Raw genomic sequence first — 24,761 nt, 5'->3', positions numbered from 1 at the left:
ACAAAAGAATATAGCAGCTAATTTGTTCACACAGCTGTCCAGAGTGCTCAGTTCAACTCACTTCCGTGAAACATTTAATATACTGGAAGTCCTTCAACTCATGAGGGCCACTGGGTCCAAGGTCAAGGAAGCAGACAGGTGAGTCTTATGTACGGCAATGCAGGCAGTCTGGACACAGGCAGCAAACAAAGGGCAGATCATCAACAAAGAGCAAGAAGATAGGATCCAACAGTCCCAAGCTCAAGTGATGCATACATCAGCAACATGATGAAGCACTTCTCAAAGGAACCTCAAGCTCTAGTGACATGATCCACAGGTTGTTAGGCCAACACTTAGTGTAGCTCACAAGTTGTGGCAGAGAACTAGCAGGCGCACCCTGATCTGATGAGAAGAGTGCAAGAGAGAGAGAGGCACGGTTTGCCTAGCCATTTATCTCTTTGCCCTCCAATCAAACTGCAACATTATTTATACCATGTTCCTATGAGCCAGGTTGGCACAATAAACTAACCTATCAGAATGGGTCACAAGGATGAGCCAGTTAGGGTTCAGTATAACACCTATGAAACATACAACTTTTCTCTAGTTGTTTAGTGCTCCCCCCACCCCACAATCATGACCCCAAATCTACTGTACGAAACTGGCTAGACCAGAGAATGCACATGGGTACCGAAAAGAGCTAGAAACACAGGGAATCAAGGGCAGATAAACCCATCAGGACCAATAATCAGAGTGGCAATACCAGGAGAGTAAGGGGTAGGTGAGGGGTGAAAGGGGAAATGAACACAATGATCTACATATAACCCCTTCTCAGGGGGATGGACAACAGAAAAGTGGGTGAAGGGAGACATCAGACAGTATAAGACACGAAAAAGCAATAAAAAATTATAATTTATCAGGGCTTCATGAGGGAAGAATAAAATGAGCTGATACAGCGCTCAAGTAGAAAGAAAATGTTTTGAAAGTGATGATAGCAACATGTACAAATGTGTGTAACACAATTGATATATGCATGGATTGTAATACAAGCTGTACAAGCCCCTGATAAAATGAGTTAAAATAAATAAATTTTTTAAAAACATGCGTTCATCCTCAATTATGAGGATGGCACAGGAGAGTGCAATGTTTTGTTCTGTTGTGCAATGGGTCCCAGTGAGATGGCACTGACTCAATGACAGCTGATATGACAACAGTCTCAGAAACCACAAATATACACCCAGCGCAAACACAAAGACATTAGTGTGTTATGTTTACAAAAGATATTATTTCTCTCATGAAAAAAAGGGAAGAGGTTTCTTCAGTTAAAAAAAGTTGGAACAAACAAGGTGACAACAAAATCACTGAGGCATTTCCACCCCTCATTAGTCCATTCTTTTGGTGAGCTGAAGGCAGTTCTCTAAGGGCCTCACAGCATGCCAGGTGGCAGAGTACTTTCAGGAACATGGGCTCTAGTCTAAAACAACACACTCACTAAGTGGTGAGCAGCTATTTGTCTGTCTAGGAAACTGTAAATCATGCAGTCCTGTACACTGAGGGTTCAGCTGGAAGTTCAGAGGATCCAGCAGAGCAAGAGACTGACAATAATTACTCACTGGATTGCAGGATGCTTAGAAGGTCTATAATCAATTGAATCAAAATAAAATTTCTTGAGAAACTTCCAGCCTAACTGTAAGATAGATGAAAACTAAAAATTCTGGCAGCTAGAGTATTCACATAAGATTAATAAGCACTTTTTTACTGTTTTGTTGCTTAAGTTCAACTTATTGGGTTCCAACATAACAATAGTTTTTAGAGCACTTAGTAACATTTTCTATGAGACAAGAAATAACCTGATACCCATGTCAGATGACGATATTTTAAGAAAACTATAGACGAGTGTTGATAATGGATCTGAATGAAAAAGTTATTTTTAAAATAGGAAACTGAGTCAGACAATATATTAAAATAAGCATGCATCAAGATTAATTCTAATTCATCCCAGAATTGATTTAACACAAGAAAATGAACACTCAAATATGCCTAGTGATGGGGGAAAAGTCAATTATCTAAATTGACACAGAATGAATAATAAACAAAGTAAAAAGCTTTTCATGTTAAAAAAAAACAACTACAAATCTAACATGAAATAGGTAAAACTCAATATGCTAATATACATTCTTGTAAAAAAAACTTTGAAAATGTCACATGTAAGAGAAAGAGAAAAAAGTTCACCCCATCGCAGAATCAGGATAAACATACATATCCATTTTCACCACTCATATTAAAAATGATACTAGCTAGATTGATCAGAAAAAAAGAATTAATAAAAAGAAGAAAATGACTTCCAAAAAGAAGAAAAGAAAATTCCTTATTCATCATAAATTGAAGATGTCATGTAAAAAAGTTGCCAATTGAAGGCAAACAAGCGGCCATCTAGCTCGGAAACAACAAAGCCCACAGAGAAGTGCGCAACCTAAGCGAATACAAGGTGTTGAACGGACCAGGTGGCAGACACCAAGAACAAAAACCATCATTGTGTGATCACCTTCCTCTAATCTCTGGGGGATGGGCAATGGGAAGGTGGGTGAGGGGAGAGGCCTGGAAGTATAAGATAACATAATAATTTATAAACTATTAAGGGTTCATGGGGGAGGGGAGAGCGGGGAGGGAAGGGAAGGGATAAAAAGGAAAACGAGCTTATTCCAGGAACCCAAGTGGAAGGAGAATTTTGAGAATAACGAGGGCAACTAATGTATAAGGGTGCTTTACTCAATTGATATATTTATGCATTGTGATAAGGGTTGTATGAGCCCCAATAAAAAGATTTATTAAATTTTTTAAAAGTTGCCAAATAGGTCATAAATACTATATATAGGTAGTAAATGTTAAAATGTTCTAGGCAACATTTCAACACACAAAAATACTTGGTACTTAAACCCCTAATGATAAACTGCTAATCTCCAACTCCCAAACCATTAACCCTTACATATTAAGATGCTGACCATCTTTCAAACACACCTATACCCTTCTAAAACACAAGAGGAGGAGGAGGTGATGCTGTTTGCCAGAGAGCAGGGAGAGCCGGCCAGCCTGCCTGCAGGGCTAAAATGGGCAAAAGCAGTACTAGGAGATTTATATATGCAGTTAGCAGGTAGCACACATTTTGCCCTAACAAAACTACTGGTAAACATCCTTAGTTGTTATCAAAAAGGATACTACAAAAACGTGTATGGTACACACACATGCACTTATGTACACACCAAAATCACATAAATAATGAAATTGAAAATAGATTTTTGTGTGTGTGAAACATTTTGAAACAATGATAAGATCTACAAAAATAAAATGGGATCCAACTCAACTATTCAAGTTTGTGAGACAGGTGGGAAAGCCTGGGGACCCCAGGGTGGGAGAGTGCCGACAGCGGGCCAGGGATCCAAACGGCATGCTGACACACAAGTGCACAATGTGAGCATCTCCAACCCATTTTCCTAACAGGACCTCCTCATTGACCACCTAGGTAGTGTCGAGAAAAACAAGTCCCCACTCAGTGGCTGGCCTACACACCTTTTCCAGCATGTGGCTGCCCGGGGTTCAAGGCTAGGGGCGATCAGGGAGTGTGGAGGCAGCTCCAATCATTCCCTCTCACCTCCTTCCTCTCTCCTGTCCTCCCTCCTCTACTCCTGCCCCTCACCCCTCCACCCCCATCTTACAAGGAAGATTAGATCAAATCATCCGACATTGAAGGATTAAAAAGTGACATCACTATGAACACTTGGCCACCACAAGCCAGTTATCCCTGTGGTAACTTTTCCAACACTTCCTGCTGAAACCCCAACAGGTCAGAGGGATCTAGAGGTCCTTCTTTCATGGTCTAAATTCCTACTAAAAATCAAGATCCAGTGAGCTTCAACAATTTCTGCTCCAGGGGAGGTTTCTGTCCTCCCTCAGCTCGCCTTAGGACACCTACATTACCTTTACCAGGTGTACCGTCCCAGTCAAACAACCCACCTGACCCTGCTAAGTCCCTGCCTGCTCCAGGGAGGAGTCCCAAGGAGGCTGCAGCTAAGGCTCAAAGGGAGCACAGCAAGAAATGCCAATGCAGCGGCAAGGAGACCTACTGTGTGTTATGTGCACAAGATGCTCCAGTAGGTCCACTCAGACTCCAGTATCTCGTTCAGGGCCATGAACGTTGTGCACTCGTTGATCAAAGACACCTTTGGGCACATCGCCGACCAGGCATCTCAACTGGCACATTCCAAACTACTCCACCATCACAGCCTGCGACATCCTGGTGACCATGAGCCTGCTGCTGCCTGGACAGCTGGCAGAGGCGCCTTGGCCAAGGGCCCCAGGGCCAACGCCCACTACACCAGCCCCAAATAAATTGTCCTTCAGCCTCACAACGTTCAAACGCCAAGGGCCCATTTCAGGGTCACTTCCAGTTTCATCCCCCAAATAGAGGTTGAACACCTTAACATTACCTTGTTTTTGGTTCCTTTGTTTCAGTTTGGTTTTTGATTCTTCTGTGCATAGTTTAGTTAGATTACTTTTGTGATGGAGAGCATCTTTCTTTCTTTTTAACATGTTTTGGGGCACTTAATCCACATATCCCACATAATCCCACAATTCAGCCATCTTAAGCATTCCACAATCATTACCACAATCGATTTCACATCGTCTATTTTCCCACTATGATTAAATCGCCTTTAAGCAGACTTATTAGTCACCTTCAGTTGTAGTGTTCAGTCCCCTCAATCCTTCATTCTTACTCCCCAAGTCCCCTCACCCTCCCCAACTCCGCCAGCGACCCACCCCGACCCCACCCAGGCATCCTTACAGACACTCGCATGTTATTTCATCTCTAGGCATCCACTCCTTTTGTGCTTCACAAACTGAACCCAACAGAAACAATAAAGAATAGAAAGGAAATGAAATGGGAATGATTTTAAAAACCTTAGTAATATATAGATAGAAATAAAAACAAAGAGTAAGAAGAAAGGGCGGCCACCAATATTTTAAAGCCAGGGAAGACGTTTCTGTCACGGACCAGCAAGAGATCTTGCGCCTAGAACAGACTCTGGTCGGGTCCAGAGAGAGGTCAGCAGAACAAGATCCCGGGCTCACCTTTGAGCTGAGGAGGCACAAGGAGTCTCGGGAGGAGGCATCGCTGTGCGGAAGGAAACAAGGGAGGGGGGTTAGGAGACCCGCAAAGAGAGAATCAGGGAACCCCGAAGCCCCAAACCCCAGCCGGGATCCCCTTTCTCCAACAGGGACTCCCACCATGAACCACAACCAATCTGAAAGCAGGGAAATAGGACCGGCCTTGGGGACACCCGCCCACCTCTCACCAAGAGAAGCGCTGGCAGGGTTCCTGGGGGAGAGAAAGGGCGCTTGCACCCTAGTCAGCTGGAATAAAACAGCCTCCGCCCACATACATGTCCCGGAGCCCAGAGCCTCCCACCTGGGAGCGCCAGCAACAGGGTGCTCAGGCTGTGGACGCTTCTCTGGCACCGCAAGCAGAGCACCGACAGTGGAATCCTTGCAGTGAGTTGCAGTTCAGAATAAGACACCGCCACTTCCCGCCCTGTCTGGGCGTGACCCGGGGTGGGAGGAGCTGGCGGGGTCAGAGAGGGGTAGGGGTCTGCCTTCACTTCCTCTCAAGGCAGCTCTTTCCCCGCCCATTTCTGCTGAGATGCCAGCACAGGCGCCTGGTGAGGGGGTGGGCGGGGCCTGGCCGGCTTGGGGCGGGGCTCGGGGAGGAGCCAGAGAGGAGAGAGGCGGTCCACGCCAAAGGGTCCACACCTGTGGCTGAAACTCCAGCGGCAAAGACTCAGATAACAATGGCTGAGGCACCAGTAATTTGGCCGTTTGCAGAGGGAGTGCATGGGTGACATGGTTGAGATAGAACCATGTACGTTGGGTGTGGATGTGTATCCTCCTAACAAACTGGAAACACCCAACCCCCCAACTCTGCCAAAGTGTTAATGGGGCTGAAGCAAGAACTGAGGGTCCCTGCTTAACATATGAGTTCAAACAGTTACCGTACCATGGGCTCAGAAGATAAAGGGGGGCCTGGCCTCTATCACTTTCTGTTTATAAGGACAGGACTCCCTCATATGCAAATTATCTTTCAGGCACTAGGGTACAATTTCACCCTTGGGGTGGGAAAACTATCAGTTCTCTACAGACAGGGCTGTGGGTCTCTTGGGAAACAGAGCTGTGGTCTAAAGATGCTATTGCTGTGTGTTCTGCTGTGCCTGTGACAGTTCCCCAAGGTGAGAGATTCAGATATCCGACCTGGGTCTATGGAGATAGTTGTGACTGACATGGAATTTTCTTTTTTTAATTTGCAGGCGTCCTGTCCCAGGTGCAGCTTCAGGAGTCGGGTCCAGGACTGGTGAAGCCCTCCCAGAAGCTGTCCCTCACCTGCATTGTCTCTGGTTTCTCCATAACAAGCAGTGTTTACTGTTGGAGCTGGATCCGCCAGACCTCGGGGAAGGGGCTGCAGTGGATGGGGTGCATAGATTATGGTGGTAATACAGGTTATAACCCGTCCTTCCAAAGCCGACTCTCCATCACCAGAGACACATCGAAGAATCAGTTCTCCCGGCAGCTGAGCTCCGTGACCGCTGAGGACACGGCTACGTATTACTGTGCAAGGAGCACAGTGAGGGGAAGTCAGTGTGAGCCCAGACACAAACCTCCCCTGCAGGGAAGACACTGGGCTGCAGGGGGCGCAGAGAACCCAGCCTTAGACAGGCACAGATGGATGACAGGGAGGATTTCCTGTGGAATTAGGGCTTTCTCACTTAACTCTTAGCCTCCCCTGGCACAGGTTTTCATTTTGCCATCTTTTTATCTATTTTACATTGGGATGCAAAGTTCAATGTCAGTAGTTTGAAATCACCAGCTCCTCCAAGCGAGAAAGATGAGGCTGTTTGCTCCTCCAAAAGATTAACAGTGTCTGACACCCTACGGAGCAGTTCTACTCTGTCCTAGAATCACTGTGATTCGGGATTCAACGGTGCCAATGGCTTATAGTTATCGAATTTCTGAATTTGCATCTTGTTTTGTTTATTTATGTCCATTAATTTGTTTTCTGTGTATTCTGCATTGTGTTTAATCATACTTCATATTATTATCAGGAATTGTTCTATTTTTAAAAATTGTTCTATTTTTTCCATCATCCTGGTCTCCACAAAACTTCATATATCATATTCTCATTTTAATTATATCATCCTTTTCTGTGACATCTTTTATATTATTTTAAAAATCTTTCTTAACATGTTAATGGTTTTCCTTTTAAATATATTTTTCCTGATTGTGCTTCAATTTACAAGGTTCTTTTATAAAAATAACCTTATTCTCCCTTCAAGTTGAATTACTCCCCTTCTTGTGTACTGCACACATATAACTGTTGATTTCTGTTAAACCAGTGTCGGAAGTCACTGACAAAAGCTCAGCTCACACACAGGCTCTGTGTGCAACAGTAGTTTGCTCACAGAGAAGAGACAGAGCCGGCTCACCATCAGAGTAGGCAGCAGTCCTCACAGCCAGTGGTTTCACTCTGTGGCCAGTGCAGGGAGGGAGGTTTGCAAGCATCCCTCCTTTGTGCTGCAGTTGAAGAACAGCAAACATAGAGAAATAAGGCTGTGCTGTGAGCTGAAATCTCCTTGAAGGCAGGGAGTAGGTGTTTTTTGTTGTTTCTTGCTGTATTCAATATCATGCATATGACAAGCAGTTTGCGTGTTCAGCATGAGCCACAGGGCGTGTTGCAGGACACCAGCTACTAAAGAGTGCTTTTGGATCCAGAATATCCTGAGAAAGGCAGTCAACTGACAAGATCCTCACATTCCAGTAGCCAGACTGACACATCCGAAGCACACCTAGGTCTGTTATGGATTCCAAGGAAGGGCTGCTGACTGCACTTGGACTGCCTGCTTCCTCAATTTAAATTCTTATTGGAGTTTATCTCATGTATTTTGTCATTGGGGGATAGCATTCTTGAATTTCAGCGATATGTTTTTCTTTTTGATGGTAGATGAAAGCCAGAATTGATTAACATAAAGAGACAGCAAGTAGAATAGGGGTTTCTGGGACTACAGTGGAGTGGTGGTGGTGGTGGAATAAAGGGAGATGGTGCCACTAGTTGAGAAAGGAAGATGATGTTTTCAAGCTAATTGGGGTAGCAGTTGTATAATACTGCTTGATGCACTTGAACTACGGATGGATATGACAACTGCATTTGCTCCCAATAAAACAGTTTTGGAGGAAAAGTGAGACAATAAATAAAATATTAAATAAAGAATATTTATTCCATTGCTAACACTTTTTATAAATTCAAATTTCTGGCTTATATCATAATCTCTTTTCTGATTGAATATTTTAGCTAGTCTTTTGAAATGTTGTACCAGCAACACTCTCCATCATTTCTAATTGTGAGTAAAAAATGAAAACTATGTCATATTCTAAGTTATTTTTATCATATATGTGCTACAAAATAATATTTTCAACATTCTTCTCATACATAATTCAATGGAGAGGTACATAGTTTATTGTGCCAACCTGGCCGATAAACACTTATGGGGTCAATTGAAGGGCTGAGGGATAAATGGCTTGGTGAGCCTCGCCTTTCTAGTTCTAGGGTCACTTGTTTTCTGATGGTCAGACAAGGGTGCAGCTGCCTTAGACAGTTCCCTGCTTCATCTGGCAAGGCTCACTTCCTGCAAGAACATCCCTTAAGAGAAGCTGCATGGACCTACCCCCATGAAGCCCTGAGTGCTAGAACAGCTGAGGGGTGACCCTGCCTGTGCTGAGATGCTTACACATTCTCTTACTTGGCTTTCTTCCTGCCATCGGCCTCATTGTGCATGTTTTGTGAGATGGAAGAAGACTTTGTGGATTGGTGTTGGACATATGGGCTAATGTTGGAGTTGTGGGCTTGGGTACCACTGAGTTAGGATGTTTTCTTGATGTGCACTTAACCTTTATATAAAACTCTCTTATACATATGAGTTTCTGTGGATCATTTATCTAATGTACCCAGACTAACACAAATGGCATTAGATTATTATTGTGTTCAACAATTACCAACAGCTGCAAAATTCCCTCCCAAACGCATCACAGAAACCCATAAAAAGAATTCTCACTTGACAATTTCTTCCTTAACATGGAATAAATAACTCTATAACTCTCTTGCTTGAATTACTTTGAATAGAAATCTGCTTTAAGTATGGTTCCTATTTCTGTGGACAGAATGAACCCTAACCTCTGTTTAATACTTTGATTGTCTTTCAGGCAAATGTCTTTCTTGATTGATATTTTATTGTGGCATATATCTCATAACAATATCTATATAAATATCTACATGAATCGATCTCACTTCATTTCACTGCAACCAATTCAGAGTGTTCGCAACTTGTATCATTCTCTATGGCCCAAGCTTTTCACGGTGAGTGAGAGTCAGTGTGAGTCCAGACAGAAAACCAGTCTCAGGGAGAAAGCAGACTTGCATGGATGCTAAGGATCCACCAGCTCTGGACCAAGAGAAGATAGAAGTGAAGACAGGAGTCTGGGTAAGGACTGCAGTGCCTGGTCAGCTAGAACTGCTGTGCTGACCACTATGGTAGCTCTACTGCCCATGGCAGGAAACCTGCAGAGACAACTCCAGGTAATACTCCTGACCAAGAGTCTGAAAGCTCAGTACCAGAAAAGAATGTTGCTGAGGTACCCACAGTTGTGGAAGACAGTGTAAGTCCAGGAAACGCCTCTCGCTGTTAGCAGGCGCCTCTCAAAATACACTGAGCCCAATGCCCACCCTCGGTAATAACTCATGAGAGGATAAATGCACTTTTTCTTATTTCTGTGGTTTCTTTTAACCACACAATAACCATATTGTTAGGAAACCTTTTATTCCAACTCTAAATCTAGAAGATAGGGTTAAAGTATTTTTACTCCTTTCTAAATATTCTGAAATATCATAGGGCCAAGGAGCTTTATGGATGACATACTCTAGTTTCCCTATGTGTTCAGATGTATGGAAAGATTCAGGTAGGCCTGGTCTTGTTACCTAAATATCGTGAGGATAGAGATTGTCTTTAATTTCAATAGAACATCTGGGTATTTTGATGGAAATGACATAAAGCTACATTAAACATGAAATCTGCACAGATGTTTGTATGATTGCTAGAGTGAAGACCTCAGGGAGAAGACTGTATTCTCCCATGGCTGTCAGGGTAGCCAGCGCCTCACAAATCATCCCAGGTCTGGTAGGCACAATTGTACAGTGATAATAATTAAAGATTATAGTAAACTCATAGAGAATTACAGGCGATAGAAGAAAGAGTAAAATGATGGAATCAGACAAATTTCATGTTAGCATGCTCACCATAGCCCCGCTCCGTGATTCCCATAGAGATGGGAGACCTGAGGGCAGGAGAGTGAGGGGAAGGAGAACAAGGGGAGAGGGGACACGGAAGCGAGGACCGCAGAGGAGAGCACCACGGGAGAGAGATTCTTTATTTCTAACCAAGATTTATATACCTTTGAGGGTGTGCAAGCCCCCTAATTTCAGGTAAAGACACACATCACAGGGAGGGGTCATACTATAGGTAATACAGTAATGAGAGGATGAAAATCTAGGGGTATACAGGCAATAGGAAGGGGAGGGATTGGGGTATACCTGTGCCAAGATGGACGGATCTCAGATTCAGGATGGCAGCCTAACTTTGGATGTCACTGAGCAGGTTTGACCACTTCTCTGGCTCTCCATGGAAACAATTACCTCCCACAATACGCTGGCAAATAGCCTCTAATGTTTGGCATATTTTTAGGGAAGACAAAGCTGGGGAAAAGTCTTTTTAGATTACACACTTGGACACCACCATTCTGCCCTTTCCACCTTTTTACATACAACCGCACGTCCCACATGCAAATACCTAATTTGCATTCAGATGAAACCACAGCATACATGTACTTAAAGTCATATGCCTTCTCACCCTGGAGAGCATTCCTTTATCATGAATCTCAGCCACATGAACATGAATTGTGTATGGCTTTTCTTGTTTCTGGTGGCAACTCTGGGAGGTGAGTGCTTCAGAGATTCGTACATGAAGTCTGAGATTACAGCATTTGAGCACACGACTCACTGTGTTTGTCTTTATACCCAGGTATCCTGGCCAAGGTGCAATTATGAGTCAGGTCTTGGACTGGTGAAGCCCTCACAGACCCTGTCTCTCACCTGTACTGTCTCTGGATTCTCTTTAACCAGCTATGGTGTGTACTGGATCTGCCAGGCCCCAGGAAAAGGACTGGAGTGAGTTGGTGATATACGGGGTGATGGGAGCACAGACTATAATCCAGCTCTCCAGGCCCAAGTCAGCATCACCTGGGCACCTCCAAGAGCCAAGTTTATTTAAAACTGAGCTCTGTGAATCCTGAGGACACAGCCGTGTATTACTGTGCTAGAGACACAGTGATGGGAAGTCAGTGTGAGCCCAGACACAAACCTTAGTACATCAGGTCATGGTTTAAGCAGATGCAAGAGACTTAGGTCAGTGATGCTTTCCTCTCAGACGGTGTGGTTCCCTCGCCTTGTCAGCACCTCTCTAGGGACCATTGTGCAGAGTGTGATTCTAGGGAATCTCCAGGCATCTGACCATACTTCTTTTTATAGGGATGGCCTTTATTTACCATCTACCCAAAGGCAGACTTCACAACAATATGTACTCAGATCTCAGTTTACAATTCAGGACACTAACTAGTGCCATTTGTTGTCAAGTTAAAAATATTAAAAGAAAACCAAACCCAAACCCACTGCCATTATTTCAATGCCAATTTATAGTGAGTTTCTGATTTTTACTGATGTAGAATCCCCTGTCTTTCTTCCATGGAGTGGCTAGTAGTTGCAAACTGGTGAATGCAAATCTTAGCACAATGCATAACCACTATGCCACCAAAACTCCTTATAAAAATATTAATGCAGTATAAAATTCTTATGTGAGCCTCAAATCTTCTCCAATCCATCAGCTGCATGTCCAATATTTTCCTTCCAGTGAATACTCACAAATATATGTTTATGTAATAATTTTAACTTACAATAACCTGCATAATATTTTGTTAGGGATCTTTAAGTTGGCTTAAGTTCACAGTGATCACATGAACAACAGTGAGGTGGTTAGTTTATTGTGCAATGTAGCGGATAAACACGTGGTGTTAATTGAAGGGCAGAGTGCTAAATGGCTCGGTGAGCCTCATCTTTCTAGTTCTCGGGTCTCTTGTTTTCTGATGGTTGGACCAAGGTGCAGCTGCCTTAGCCAGTTCCCTGCTTCAGCTGGCAAGGGTTACTTCCTGCAAGACATCCCTGAGAAGAAGCCACATGAACCCACCCCAATGCACCCTAGATACTGGAGCAGCCATGTTGAGACCTCTGCCAGAGCTGAGATGCTTACACATTAATTGACTCAGCTTTCCTCCTGCAGTCGGTGTCAATACATGTATTTTTGAGATGGAAATGGACTTTGTGGATTGGTGTTGAACGTATGGGCTAATGTTGGACTTGTGGGCCTGGGCAGCACCGGTTGGGGATGTTTTCTTGATGTGCACTTGCCTTTATATAAAACTCTCTTATACATATGAGTTTCGTTGGATTTGTTTCTCTAAAGTACCCAGACTAATACAAACAGGATGAAATACTGCCCGAAAGTGCGCCATCCTTACAATCATCCCTCTCTTTGGACTCATCATTGCAGCCTTAGGACAATCAGTCCCATTGAAAGTCTCTCACATTTTCATTGACATTCTACTTTACCAAGTACAAGATCATTCTCTGGGTTCTGGTTCTCCTTAATGTCATGCCCATATAAGTGAGTTACAATCTTATTTGAATGATTACAAGAATTAAACAAGATGTGTTTACTCCAAGACAGACCTGCTTGTCCTTCAGGCAGCCCATGACAGATTTAATATTATTCTGTAACACCATGTGCTATTCTGGGTATACTAGAGAAACAAATCCAGGGAGAAACTCACATGTGTGTAAGAAAGAGTTTTATATCAAAGAGTATTTGTATATTAAGAAAACATCCCAGCTTAGATCAAGTCCATAAGTCCAATATTAGCCCCTATGTCTGATATCAGTCTATAAATTCTTCTTCAGATTCATGAAACACATGCAATGATGTAGATCACAGGCCGGTGGGTGGAAAGTCTTGTGGTTCTTATGGTGATGGAAGCATCTCAGCACTGTCATGGGTCTGCACATGGCCCCTCCAGTTCCAGGGCTCTAGCTGCATCAGTGTAGCTCCATGTGGCTTTGTAAACAGGAATGTCTCAACAAGAAGAGATGCTATCTGGGTCTGGCTTCCAGGGAGATATTCATCTCCTTTGCACCTACAAATGAAGTCATCAAGCTGAGATCTCATTGACAGGCTAGACTCCATCCCTTCCCAAGTTGACAAGAGATGATGAAACTGCCACAACATAACCCAAATGCATCAATTCCTTGATATGTCTTATGGGGTATTTGGCCATTACAGGAGTCACTCTTAGTTTTCACAATTCTGGGAGGTGTTTCTGGCACTGAAGACGGTGCCCAGGGTTACTACTAAAATCACACAATGCATTGGACAGAATCCCATATTAAACACTCAAGGAACAAATAATAGTAATAGTATTGACCTAGAAGAACTCTACATAATGTCTTAAGACCAGTCAACATACACATAAATATTCACCTGTAGGAAGTAAAAGTAGATACATGTAAATTATATGTAGTAGAACCTGGACCACGAAACTATGTGGGCATGATTAAATACTCAACTTCTAGCCAAAAGGTTGGCAGTTCAAAACCACATGGTGACTCAGTTGGTTAAAGACCTGATAAGGTTATCCCATCATTATTACAGAAAAGAAAATCCTTTCAGAGAGTTCTCTTTCATGTAGGGTCACTAAGAGTCTTTATGTTCCTGCACCCAAACAACCTTGGATGCTTAATGTTCTATAAATATGAAGACAAGACTTTTGCAACCAATATTTAACCAAGGCAAAATGAAATTCCACATAAGAACAATTATAAAGAGTGTAGTCTGTTACATATTTCCTTTTGCTACGGAAAATAAAACATATATCCTTTCCCCAGCACTGTCATTCAACTTTGGAAGAATATTGTGTCTTTTCATTTAATTTTGATGATGTTAAGTGCCACAGAATCAATTTCAAATCTCAGTGATTCAACGCAAAACAGAACTGAATAATGCCTAGTTCAGCACCATTATCACAATAAATATGTTTGAGCCCATTGTTACAGCCACTGTGTCAGTCCATCACCTTCTTCTTTACTGATCCCCTTTATCATTGATGATGTCTTTCTCAATGGACTGGTGTCATGATAACATGTTCAAGTACATGGAACTAAGTCTCACCATCCTTCATTCTAAGGAACTCCCAGGCTATGTTTCCCTCACAAGAGATCTGCTTGTTATATTGATAGCCCAGTCCATGGTACTTTCAACATTCTTTTCCAAAAGGTAAGTGAATGGCCATAAATTTGGTTATGGACCCCCTTATTCATAGTCCAGGGCTCATATTCATATAATAATATTGAAAGTATCACCACTTGGCTTCTCAAAGTGACATTTAAAAAGCCCTTAATATGGGCTTCTTAGTATAAAGATATACAGAGATGTGGTGATGTAATGGGATAAGTATTGGGTTGCTCACCACAAACCAGCCAACCATTCCTCCTAAGTAAGATGAGGTTGTCTTTTCCTGTTATTATTTACAGTCAGAGAATTTCTATGAGCAGCTTTAATCAATCTTATAAGGTTCCCATGAATCAGGACAGGTGCACTCGCAGTGGGTTTAGTTTTTGAGGAAGAGATCATTCATTTCCTAGCTCAGTTGCGTGGTTTACTGATTTTCCCTCAGTGCAGAAGAATGTCTGGTGTGTTCATAGCTCTCAGAACTCAAATGAATAAATTAATGCACACACTAGTGGATGCATTTTTTCAAATCAAACAATACAAGGTACACTGGAACTCGGATAATTTTATGATTGCAAATATTAGGATCTGGGAGGGTATAAATTCAGTGTATGCCTGTGGGCCACCCCACTCTCATTGCTTACATATCACTGCCATACAACGTGCTTCAAGAACCAGCTCTGAAGAAGCTTCCATGTGGAGCTGTGAGCCCTGTCAATTAGCACACTCTTAATAGTCATCCTCTGACCCCCTGATAACAGCCAGTAACACTCATAAGCAAAAGCCTGGTGTGGTTTATTATTTAAATGATATGAACACCCACCCCACCCTCAAGATTCCCCTCTGGAACCAGCAGAATTCCAGAGCCTGCTGTACCAGGGAGACTCTGATACAGAAAGGTCTGCTTGCATTCTTTTTCTCATTTTGATGGTACTGTGTCTCCCATCGTGTCAGTGGCAGGGAGATACAGTAGGTCACAGCAGTTTTAATGACAGGTGGGATATTTAATACTTGTTTTGTAAGTCTCCTTGTGTCCCGTCCAAAGTGAAGCTGCAGGAGTCAGACCATGAGGTGGTGAGGGCATCACAGACCCTCACGCACACTTGCACCATCACTGGGGACTCAGGCTCCAGAACCAGCGCTATTTGGGAGCAGATCAGGCAGCCCTGGGAGAGGCCCTGGGTGGATAGGAAGGAGCTTCTACAGGTAAGAGTGGTTTAGCGAATACACACCATCCTTCAGAGATCATCTATTCATCAACCCAGACACATCCAAGAACCAGTTCTCCCTGCACCTGAGCACTGTGGCCGTGGAGGACCCGGCTGCGTATGACTGTGCAAGAAGACACAGTGAGGGAAAGTTAATGTGAGTTCCCATATAAACCACCCTGCAGCACAGGGTTGGGGTTGAACTGAAGGGAATTCAGGGTAATGGGTGTGCTCAGGCCCAAAAAGCACAGGCCCAGGATCCAGGAGTAGGTGCAAGTGAGAGCACAAATAGGATGGTCTGCTGTGGTTTTTAGTTTATTTTGTTCAAACAAAATTTGCATTTTAGCAACAGATTTAGTAGGAATTCCAGTAGGAACCATTCTATTTTCTCTTAATGTAAAAGAAAACGAAGATGAAGCAGAAGTAGTAGAATTAGTAGAACAACAATGAGAAAGGGATTGCTGTAAAGCTTTAGAAAGGAAATAGTAGCATAAGGTAAAACGTTGTGGAAAGGGAAAACAAATATATTCCATGAAATAAGTGCTAAAAAGTGGTCAGGTGGAAAGCTGGAAAAACCAGGGGTAGAGAGTAGGGTTAGCCTCATTGGAGTTCACAATGACTGCTCTTCACTATAGTTTGCTGGGTCATTCAAGCCTGTGTCCTCAGGTTTCAATCCATTAATTTGCAAGGGGAAACTGTTTTCAAATCTCTCTTGAGTGGTTCATCTGCCTTTCCTTTATGAAGCATATTATGATTTGTGACCATTGGACTTATGTAGAAATAAATTCTTTTCAGCCTCTTCCCTAAAAACTGGTTGATTTATATTTAGAAAAATCAAATCAAGTGAGTCCATTCTGGGAGCTGTTTCCAGAGGAGAGTACCTTAGGAATTCAGACATGAGAGTGGGGAGATGCTCCTCTTGAACACATGGCTAACTGTGATTGTCCTTGTTACCTTGGGTCTATCTCAGGTGCAACGCTAGAGGCTGGACCCCAAACATACAATTCACATCTGTCCAGTCACTTAAGACTGATATAAACCCTATAGAGCACTGGTTCTCAACTTGGAGGGTCGATACCCCTTTGAAGGTCGAACTACTCAAGGTAATTAGTTTATTGTGCCTACCTGGCCGATAAACACATGTGGGATTGTTTGAAGGGCCGAGGGATAAATGACTCGGTGAGCCTTGCCTTTCTAGTTCCCAGGTCTCTTGCGTTGTGATGGTCGGACCAGGGTGCAGCGGCCTTGGCCAGTTCTCTGCTTAAGCTGACAAGGTTCACTTCCTGCAAGACATCCCCAAGGAGAAGTCGCATGGACCTACCCCAATACAGCCCTGGAGCAGCCGTGGCAGACCCCTTCCAGCACTGAGATGTTTACATGTTCTCTGATTTGGCTTTCCTCCAGTCATTGTGTGTATTTTGTGAGGTGGAGGAGGACTTAATGGATTGGTGTCAGACATGAGGGTTAATCTTGGACTTGTGGGCTTGGGTACCACTGGGTTGGTATATTTTCTCGATGTGTACTTAACCTTTATATAAAACTCTCTCTGATACACGAGTTTCTTTGGATTTGTTTCTCTAAAATACCCAGACAAACACCGTTTTGCAGGGATCGCCTAAGACCATCAGAAAACACATATTTCTGATGGTCTTAGGAACCAAGACACCAATCCTCTATCTGTCTCCAGGCAGATCCTCCCACATGCAAAAAACACCCACATATGAGTAACTGGCGTAATGATATCATAACTCCAACCCAATCACATACACCCCGTACAAATGCAAGTGTGTGTGACAGGGTTAGTGCCATAATGTGCTTTTGCTTACCAGTAACACATGTGTAGAGAGCAGCTACTTTGTAGAGAGCAGCTGCTGTGTTGAAAGTATCTAGTCTGTTAAAAGCAGCTACTGGGTTGGAAGCAGCAATACTGGAAGTAAAACAACACTTCATGAATTATAATTACAGGGTAAATGTAAAATCATGTACTGTGAAATCAACTACTGCAAAAATATGTAAACATCTGAACCATGGGAACTTAATTTGGACGCTGAATTGGAAACTCACAAGGGCAGTTCTACCCTGTCCTATAAGCATCCCTCTGAGTCCATATTGACTCGATCGCAGTGATTGATTTTTTTGTTTGCTTGTTTTATTTTTTTGACAATTCATGATTTATCCATGGGGGCAGAAAACCTCACATGAAAGCAGGTGTAGTAGTTACATAATTTCATATTCACCTGATAAATTAGTCTAGGGGTGAAGGTTAGCCTGTCATTCATGTCACAGCTCCATGATGCTTCCTGGTGGGCTTGACCTTCTCATGAGAATTCTGGGAACTTCCACTCTTTCTCCCTGGAAGTTGGCCAACTTCTTTCTCTCTGCTTCACCTTCACACTGTTCAGAGAGCCAAAAGAGCCACATAGAGACCTGAGCCAGCATTAAGAAAGTCTACCGCCATTGGATACACAAGAATTTTCAGCCACCGACCTGTGATCCTTCTGCATTCAGCATCATTGCATGTGGTGCATGAGTCTGAAGAGGAATATATGGACTAGTATTGGAGTAATGGGCTAATATCAGACTTATGGACTTGGTCTGGACTGGGCTGAGATGTTTTCTTGATATCCAATTACACTTTGATATAAAGCTCTTTCGTATACATTATGAGTGTCCCTGGATTTGTTTCTCTAGCCTACCCAGTCGAACAGGGCAGGTATTTCAAGAGAAGTCCCCTTTTCTTTGCAAAATCTAGTCTCTGTTTCCCAAGATTTAAGGATATGGCGAGTCCATCAGAACTGGCAACATAAATCAGTTTAATTCAATAAATATTTGCTGATAAGTGACTTTTTTTTTGATTCCTTATAAAGTTAGGCGACAGTTTTCCATCGTCTGTGGAATGATCTCACCAAATTGGGAAATGTAACAATATTGAAATTCTTGTATCTCCATTTTCAGCCAGCAACTTTGGAATCTGACTAGAACTTTCATAATGAAATTATCTAGTATAACAGCCATAAAAGAAGCATAGTCTTTATGGATGCAAATTAATAGGGACATGCTTCACTTTGATCTGTCCCATAAGCACTTGTTGTGAGAGACCCAACAGACAAGAGTTACTTGGAGGAATTAAATTTAAATTCCAGACCTCGCAATTTGGAAGAGTCTCTACAAATATTCTGCCCATGCACTTGAAACCATTGGATTGATAGAACCTCTGGTGAGTGATAAATTAAATTAGCAGAGTGGGGAAATCATGATATGCATAATTGAATCGAACTGTCATGTTTAACTGCCCCAATAGCATTCAAGCAAAATAAAACAAGATAAAAGCACAAACTCCAACTCTAAGGACAGTCAAGTTTAACAACTCCCCTCCCCCTTCTCCCATCACGTTTTAGTGCTCCCGCTTGTTTTATATTTAAATTTTGTTACTCTGACATAAAATTTACCTAGAGCATTTGATGCCAGCTACTTCTTTTTTCCTAAAGGCAGTCTTCATACATGACAATGCTTTGGGGAGCAGAATGGCCCTTCACCTCAAAGGTCATTAGTTTCGGTTCTTGCGTCAGCACCATTAACACCGTGGCAGGGTTGAATGGCTGGATGGTTCATGTTAGTGAGGAGGATGCCCCATCTGGGGAATCTGATCACAAGCTTACACAGTCCACGTACGTTGTACATCGTTTTATGTCTCCCATGCACACTCTCGGTGCTGGGAGAAAGTACCGTTTCTGCCCTCAGGTGACTTGGCCATCATTATCAAAGTCTGAGGGCCCATTGTTGCGGGAGGACTATCACTGGCTCCTCCCTGCGCCGCCCCAGGCCCCGCCTCTGGCCCCGCCCCCAGCCTAAACAGCACTCTGGTTCTTCCCTTCCCCAGACACCTGGGTGTGTGCATCCAAGCCAATGGTCCGGTCCAGAACCGCCTCAAAGGTGAAGTGAAGGCAGAGACCAACCCCGCCGGCTCCTCCTAACCCGGGTGCTCAGAGATGGGGTGGAAGTGGCGATGTCCCAGCCGGAAGTGTGGCTTATTGGGCGCGTCCTAGCGTCCTACTTACTGTGCGCTGCATGTGGTGCGAGAGAACCTCCTGGTACCTTAGCTCTGCGTAGTAGCCAGCGCTCCCAGGTGAGGGGCGCTCTTTCCCAAGCATGTGCGTGTGGGCAGCAGCCAGTTTGGGGTACCCTGGTGCACACAGAAGTCCTGCTGGGGTGTAAGCGACCTTTCTCTTCTCACCTTCCCCAGGGGACACTCCTCTCCTGGTGAGAGGTGAGCTGGTGTCCCATCCCCCAACTTTTGGATTGGTTGGGGTTCTTGGTGGAAATCCCTGTTGGAGAAAGGTAATCCCAGGCTGGGGGTCTTGTCTTCCAGGTTCCCAGGTTCGTTGCCTTGTGGGTTTCTGCTCACCCCCCTTTTCATTGTTTCCATACATCGATACCTTCTCCCAGAGACTCCTTGCACCTCATCAGCTCAACGGTGAGCCCTGGGGTCTGTTGTTTCTCTCGCTACGAAGAAGAGCACGCGTCTCCAGAAGCTAGTGGCTGCAGCTGGTGCGCAAAACATTAGGGCTTCCTCCGGAGGTTTGCTAAGACTTGTCACCTGTGCGGTACCTTCTTCTGAAGCAGGGCCGGGGGAGAACCCAAGGTCCAGTTCTAGAAACTCCCTGGCTCTTAGTGCCAGCTGTTGTGTGGCCGCAGGGAGCCTCAGCCTTGTGGGTGTAGAAGTGGTATTCCAGTGCAGCCACCATGCACTGAAACTGATTGGCATTCCCAGGTTGCTGGGCTAAGCCCTTCCAGGACTGGGGCCTCAAGGAGATGGCCCAGTTCGGTGGCTCTTAGTGAACACCTTGGCAGCTGGCAGGAGAAGAAGAGACACACCCTGCCCTAGAAAGATTGGGTTCAGTGACCTGGAACTCAGTCAAAGGGAGACCCAGTATTTTGGGGAAAAGCTTATAGGTCTCTAGAAGGGCCAGAACCCTTCTAGGGTTCGTTGGAAGCCTTTACTAAGGAAAGCATAGGTTTCTTATGTTTACAAAGCTTCCTCCATCTATCTTGCCACCCAGCTGTGTTGTCAGTCTGTGGAAGCTGGCAGCCAGTCCATTGGAGTTATCCAGACCACCCACAAAGATGTGGGGGAACCCTCCTATCAAAAAGAGTACAGATATCCCAAAGACTTACACACTCAAATTGAGCCTGGATTGGATTGGGCTCCTTCTACCCTCCTGCTGCTCTGGCCTCTTTTGCTCTCACCTCTTCTCTCTACCTGTAAGGCTGGCTCTCCCTCCCACTTAGATTCTTTCTGCAGGTTCTGCAGCAGACATTAGAGCTGTTTAACCCCTTCCTCACCAATTCTACTGTAGTTTGTTCATGTTCTCTTATGTAATAGTGGGTCTCATGGATTTTACACATTTTAATTTAGCTAATCCTCTGGCTTTAGACGAAGGGCCAGCTCTAACCTTTCTTACCTAACTATTCTAAACCCCTATGATTTCCTGTTCCCTACAAACCACACCTCCCTCAATAAATCTATAAATTAAAGGTCTCACTCTGTCTCTTATCTCTGTAAAACCTGAGATATGGTGGCCTGCACGGGGAAGGTGGGGGGCTGTCGAGGCTAGGACTGGAGTGGCACTTTCCTTTCCCTAGCCTCTAAAGTTCCTAGCAGCCTTCCTGGACCCCCTTCAAGCCAGTGAGCCTAACAGAGGGATCTCCACATCTTCAGCTAAAGACCCTCTGACAACACATTGGTGAGTGTTAAATCCAAAGCTCCCTACTTCAAGGTCATCTGCTCATTTTCTCTTGGCCTTTCTGAAAATGTCCACGTACCAGAAAGCTTTGCTCAGTCAGATTGTCTTCCCAGCCCTGGGGGCTTAGGTGGTAATTACCCAGTGTAAGGATGCTCTCCTGTTTTACTACCTCATATAACAGAGCTCACATTTTCACTCAGCATTTTAAAATGGGTTGTAAGAATGCTCAGTGTGTTAGTCCAGGTAGGCTAGAGAAATTCATAGAAAGTCGTGTGTATAAGAGGTTTATATAAAGAGAAATTGTACATTAACAAAGCATTCCCACCCAGTCCAGTTCAAGCCCATAAGTCTGATATTAGCCCATATGTCCGATACCGATCCATGAAGTCCCCTTCAGACGTAAGAAACACATGCAATGATGCTGAATGCAGGATAATCACAGGCCAGTGGGTAGAAAGTCTGGATTCAGTGGTGGTGTAAGCATCTCAGCATTGGCAGGGGTCTCCATGTGGCTTCTCTAGTTCCCAGGGCATGGGGTCTATCAGCATAGTATCATGTGTCTGGTCAGTAGAGCGTCTCTAAGAGAGTGAGCCGAGAAAGAGAGAGAGAGAGAGAGAGAGAGAGAGAGAGAGAGAGAGAGAGAGAGAGAGAGAGAGAGAGACTGTCTCCTGCCTCCAAGAAGGAAATTCCGGAATTCCAAAATTGTCAGGAGAAGGCCGTACCCACACAGGGGCCATTGGTTATATTTTGATTGGCAGGCTGGACTCCACCCCTTCAGTCTTAATCATCAAATTGTCAAATGTTTATATAACTACCACACTAAGCAATGGCATAAAATACTTCTAGTTTGTGTACTGGCAAACTTCAATTCACTCGGTCTTAAATCAGTTATTCATAGGGGAAAATTGATTTTCTCATGTAATAATGCATGACTGCAGTACAAATTGGACAACAATTCAAGATGGTCACCAGGTGGTATACTTGATTTTAAATTTTTTCAAGATCTCAATAATTTCTTTTTAATCTACAAAATATATTCTGATATTCCGTATATCCAAGTTTTCTCCTTTGTGCTCAACCTCATTTATTTCAGAATTGTTCCACTATGCAAGTCCTACTGGTTCAGGAAAATGTTCCTCTCTCAGACTAAGAATCAGTCTGTGATCCTTCTGTTCATGATATGCCGCCAATTTCAGTGCCTATTGTCTCTGACCAAACTGCAGCTGTGCCTTCTTTCTCCCCTCCCCTTTACAACCTCCTTCAGGTTTCTCCAACCCACAGGATGCTGCTACATTCTCCCAGTTGCCAGACTGTAACCCTATATCTCTTGCTATAGTGTCTCATTCTTCTTCAGCCTTCCTCCTCACCACCTCCTCCCACTCCTGCCTTGTTTCAACACCCTCCCACCACCTCTGAGCCCACACTCTGTAATCCAGTATCCCCTACCCTGTTACCTCATACACTTTCTACCCAAACTCCTCCCTTGTCCATACCATGATTGTCCAGTCCTCCCACCTCTCTGTCACCAGTTCCCCTCCCACCCTTGCCATGTTATAAGACATCTGACACCTGTCCCCTACTGCCAGCACCATCTCCACCTCTCATTCTTTTATGTCCAGCCCTCTCCAGCACAAAGACAGCTCCTTCAAATCCAAAGCATCCATGCTCAATCCTATCCCCCCTCAGTACCCTCTGTGATGTTGCAGGAGCAGAGAGGCTAGTAAAAATTCAGATCCCTTTTTTGTTAAATTATTTTTCAGGCTTAGGAAAACATCTTAGATGCTATACATTGGACCCAGACACTTACATTAAAGAATTTAAATATCGGCTTTGCAGATGCTGCTGCTTGAATTTTTAGGGTTTCTGGTCCAGCCACGGTCACCCCTACTGTGTTTTTCGACATAGCTGTCAATGGTGAGCCCCTCGGCTGCATCTCTTTCAAGCTGTTTGCAGACAAGTTTCAAAGACAGCAGAAAACTTCCGCACTCTGAGTACTGAGGGGAAAGGCTTTGGTTATAAAGGCTCCTTCTTTCACAGGCGCATTCCAGAGTTCATTTGCCAGGGTGGTGATTTCACATGCCATAATGGCACTGGTGCAAGTCCATCTATAGAGAGAAATTTGAAGATGAGAACTTCATCCTGAAGCACACAAGTCCTGGCACCCTGTCTATGCAAATACTGGGCCCACTACGAACGGTTCCCAGTCAGTTATCTGTCCCGCAAAGACTGAGTGGTTGGATGGCAAGCACGTGGTCTTCGGTCTGGTGAAAGAAGGCATGAATATTGTGGAAGCCATGGAGCGTTTTGGTTCCACGAATGGCAAAACCAGCAAGAAGATCACCATTGCTGACTGTGGACAACTCTAATTAAATTTGATCTGAATTTTCATGTTTTATCTTAAGCACCAGACCATTCCTTTTGTAGCTTGAGAAATCACCCTTCTGTTCCCAATGTGCTTGCAGTATCGTTTAATCTTGTGCTCTCCCTCCAGTTACTCAGGTTTCCTACTTTCCTTATTTCTCCTGTGTCCAGCTGGAAAGCAGAGTTAAGTTTATGGTTATGAAATAAAAGATAAACAATAAAATAATTTAAATATCTCACTCAGTCATATGATTTTACCTGTCATGACATCCATATGATTTTAACAACTATCTTGACCCCTGAAGATCGGGAGAGAATCTGGATAGCTGCACAAAGAGAGCTGATGAAGGGTATGCCCAGACTGGGTTAAGCCCGTGGACTTCAAGGCAGTTCCCAAGCACAACCCTAATTAGAATTATCAGATGATCATGAGCACCCAATTCTTCAAAATGATATGATTTTCATCTCATTGAGGGCTTGCCAAAAGCCTCAAATAAAGCAGCCAATTATGACAAAATTAGGGAAATCATTTAGGAACCAAATGAAAATTCTGCCAAATTTCTGTCACATCATCTTCCAGAAGGTTTAAATATATGAAAGTAGACCCTACTACACCAAAAGGGATCATTGTACGTCACTCAAATTTCATCTCACAATCAGCTCCAGACATTAAAAGAAACCTTAAAAAGTTAGACTGTGGACCCCAGACTTCACAGCAAGATCGCAGTGCAGCATTCAAAGTTTTCAACAGTAGCGAGGATCAGGAAAAGTTATATAAGCTATCAAGACTTAAGGTTAAATTTCAAATGTTAGCAAGTGCCCTCCAGGACCGAGTGGGTGTATCTAAACTAGTTATTGGGCCGCCCACGAGTGAACCATGAGCACCCTGCTTCAGATGCTCCCACTCGGGGCCATGGGCAAATGTATGTCCTAATTTGTTACCTCCAAGAAAGTAATGTCCATAGTATGAACAGAAAGGTTGCTGGGGA

The 24,761-nt window shown here is 43.8% G+C and overlaps 1 long non-coding RNA gene across 2 annotated transcripts in view; it reads right to left on the bottom strand.

The window, feature by feature from the left end:
* Positions 1 to 5,576, bottom strand: part of LOC142436643 (uncharacterized) — an 80,234-nt gene extending 74,658 nt beyond the window's left edge. For both annotated transcript variants that reach the window (XR_012782053.1, XR_012782052.1), the window contains exons 1-2: positions 5,441 to 5,576; positions 5,104 to 5,146 (exon numbers count right to left, since the gene is read on the bottom strand). This is a non-coding gene — a long non-coding RNA (uncharacterized LOC142436643). The remainder of the gene's footprint in view (positions 1 to 5,103; positions 5,147 to 5,440) is intronic.
* Positions 5,577 to 24,761: the final 19,185 nt, after the last annotated feature.

Source organism: Tenrec ecaudatus, unplaced genomic scaffold, assembly GCF_050624435.1.
Source record: "Tenrec ecaudatus isolate mTenEca1 unplaced genomic scaffold, mTenEca1.hap1 Scaffold_523, whole genome shotgun sequence".
In the NCBI taxonomy this organism is placed as follows: Eukaryota; Metazoa; Chordata; class Mammalia; order Afrosoricida; family Tenrecidae; genus Tenrec; species Tenrec ecaudatus.
This window is presented reverse-complemented; position numbering and strand designations above follow the sequence as displayed.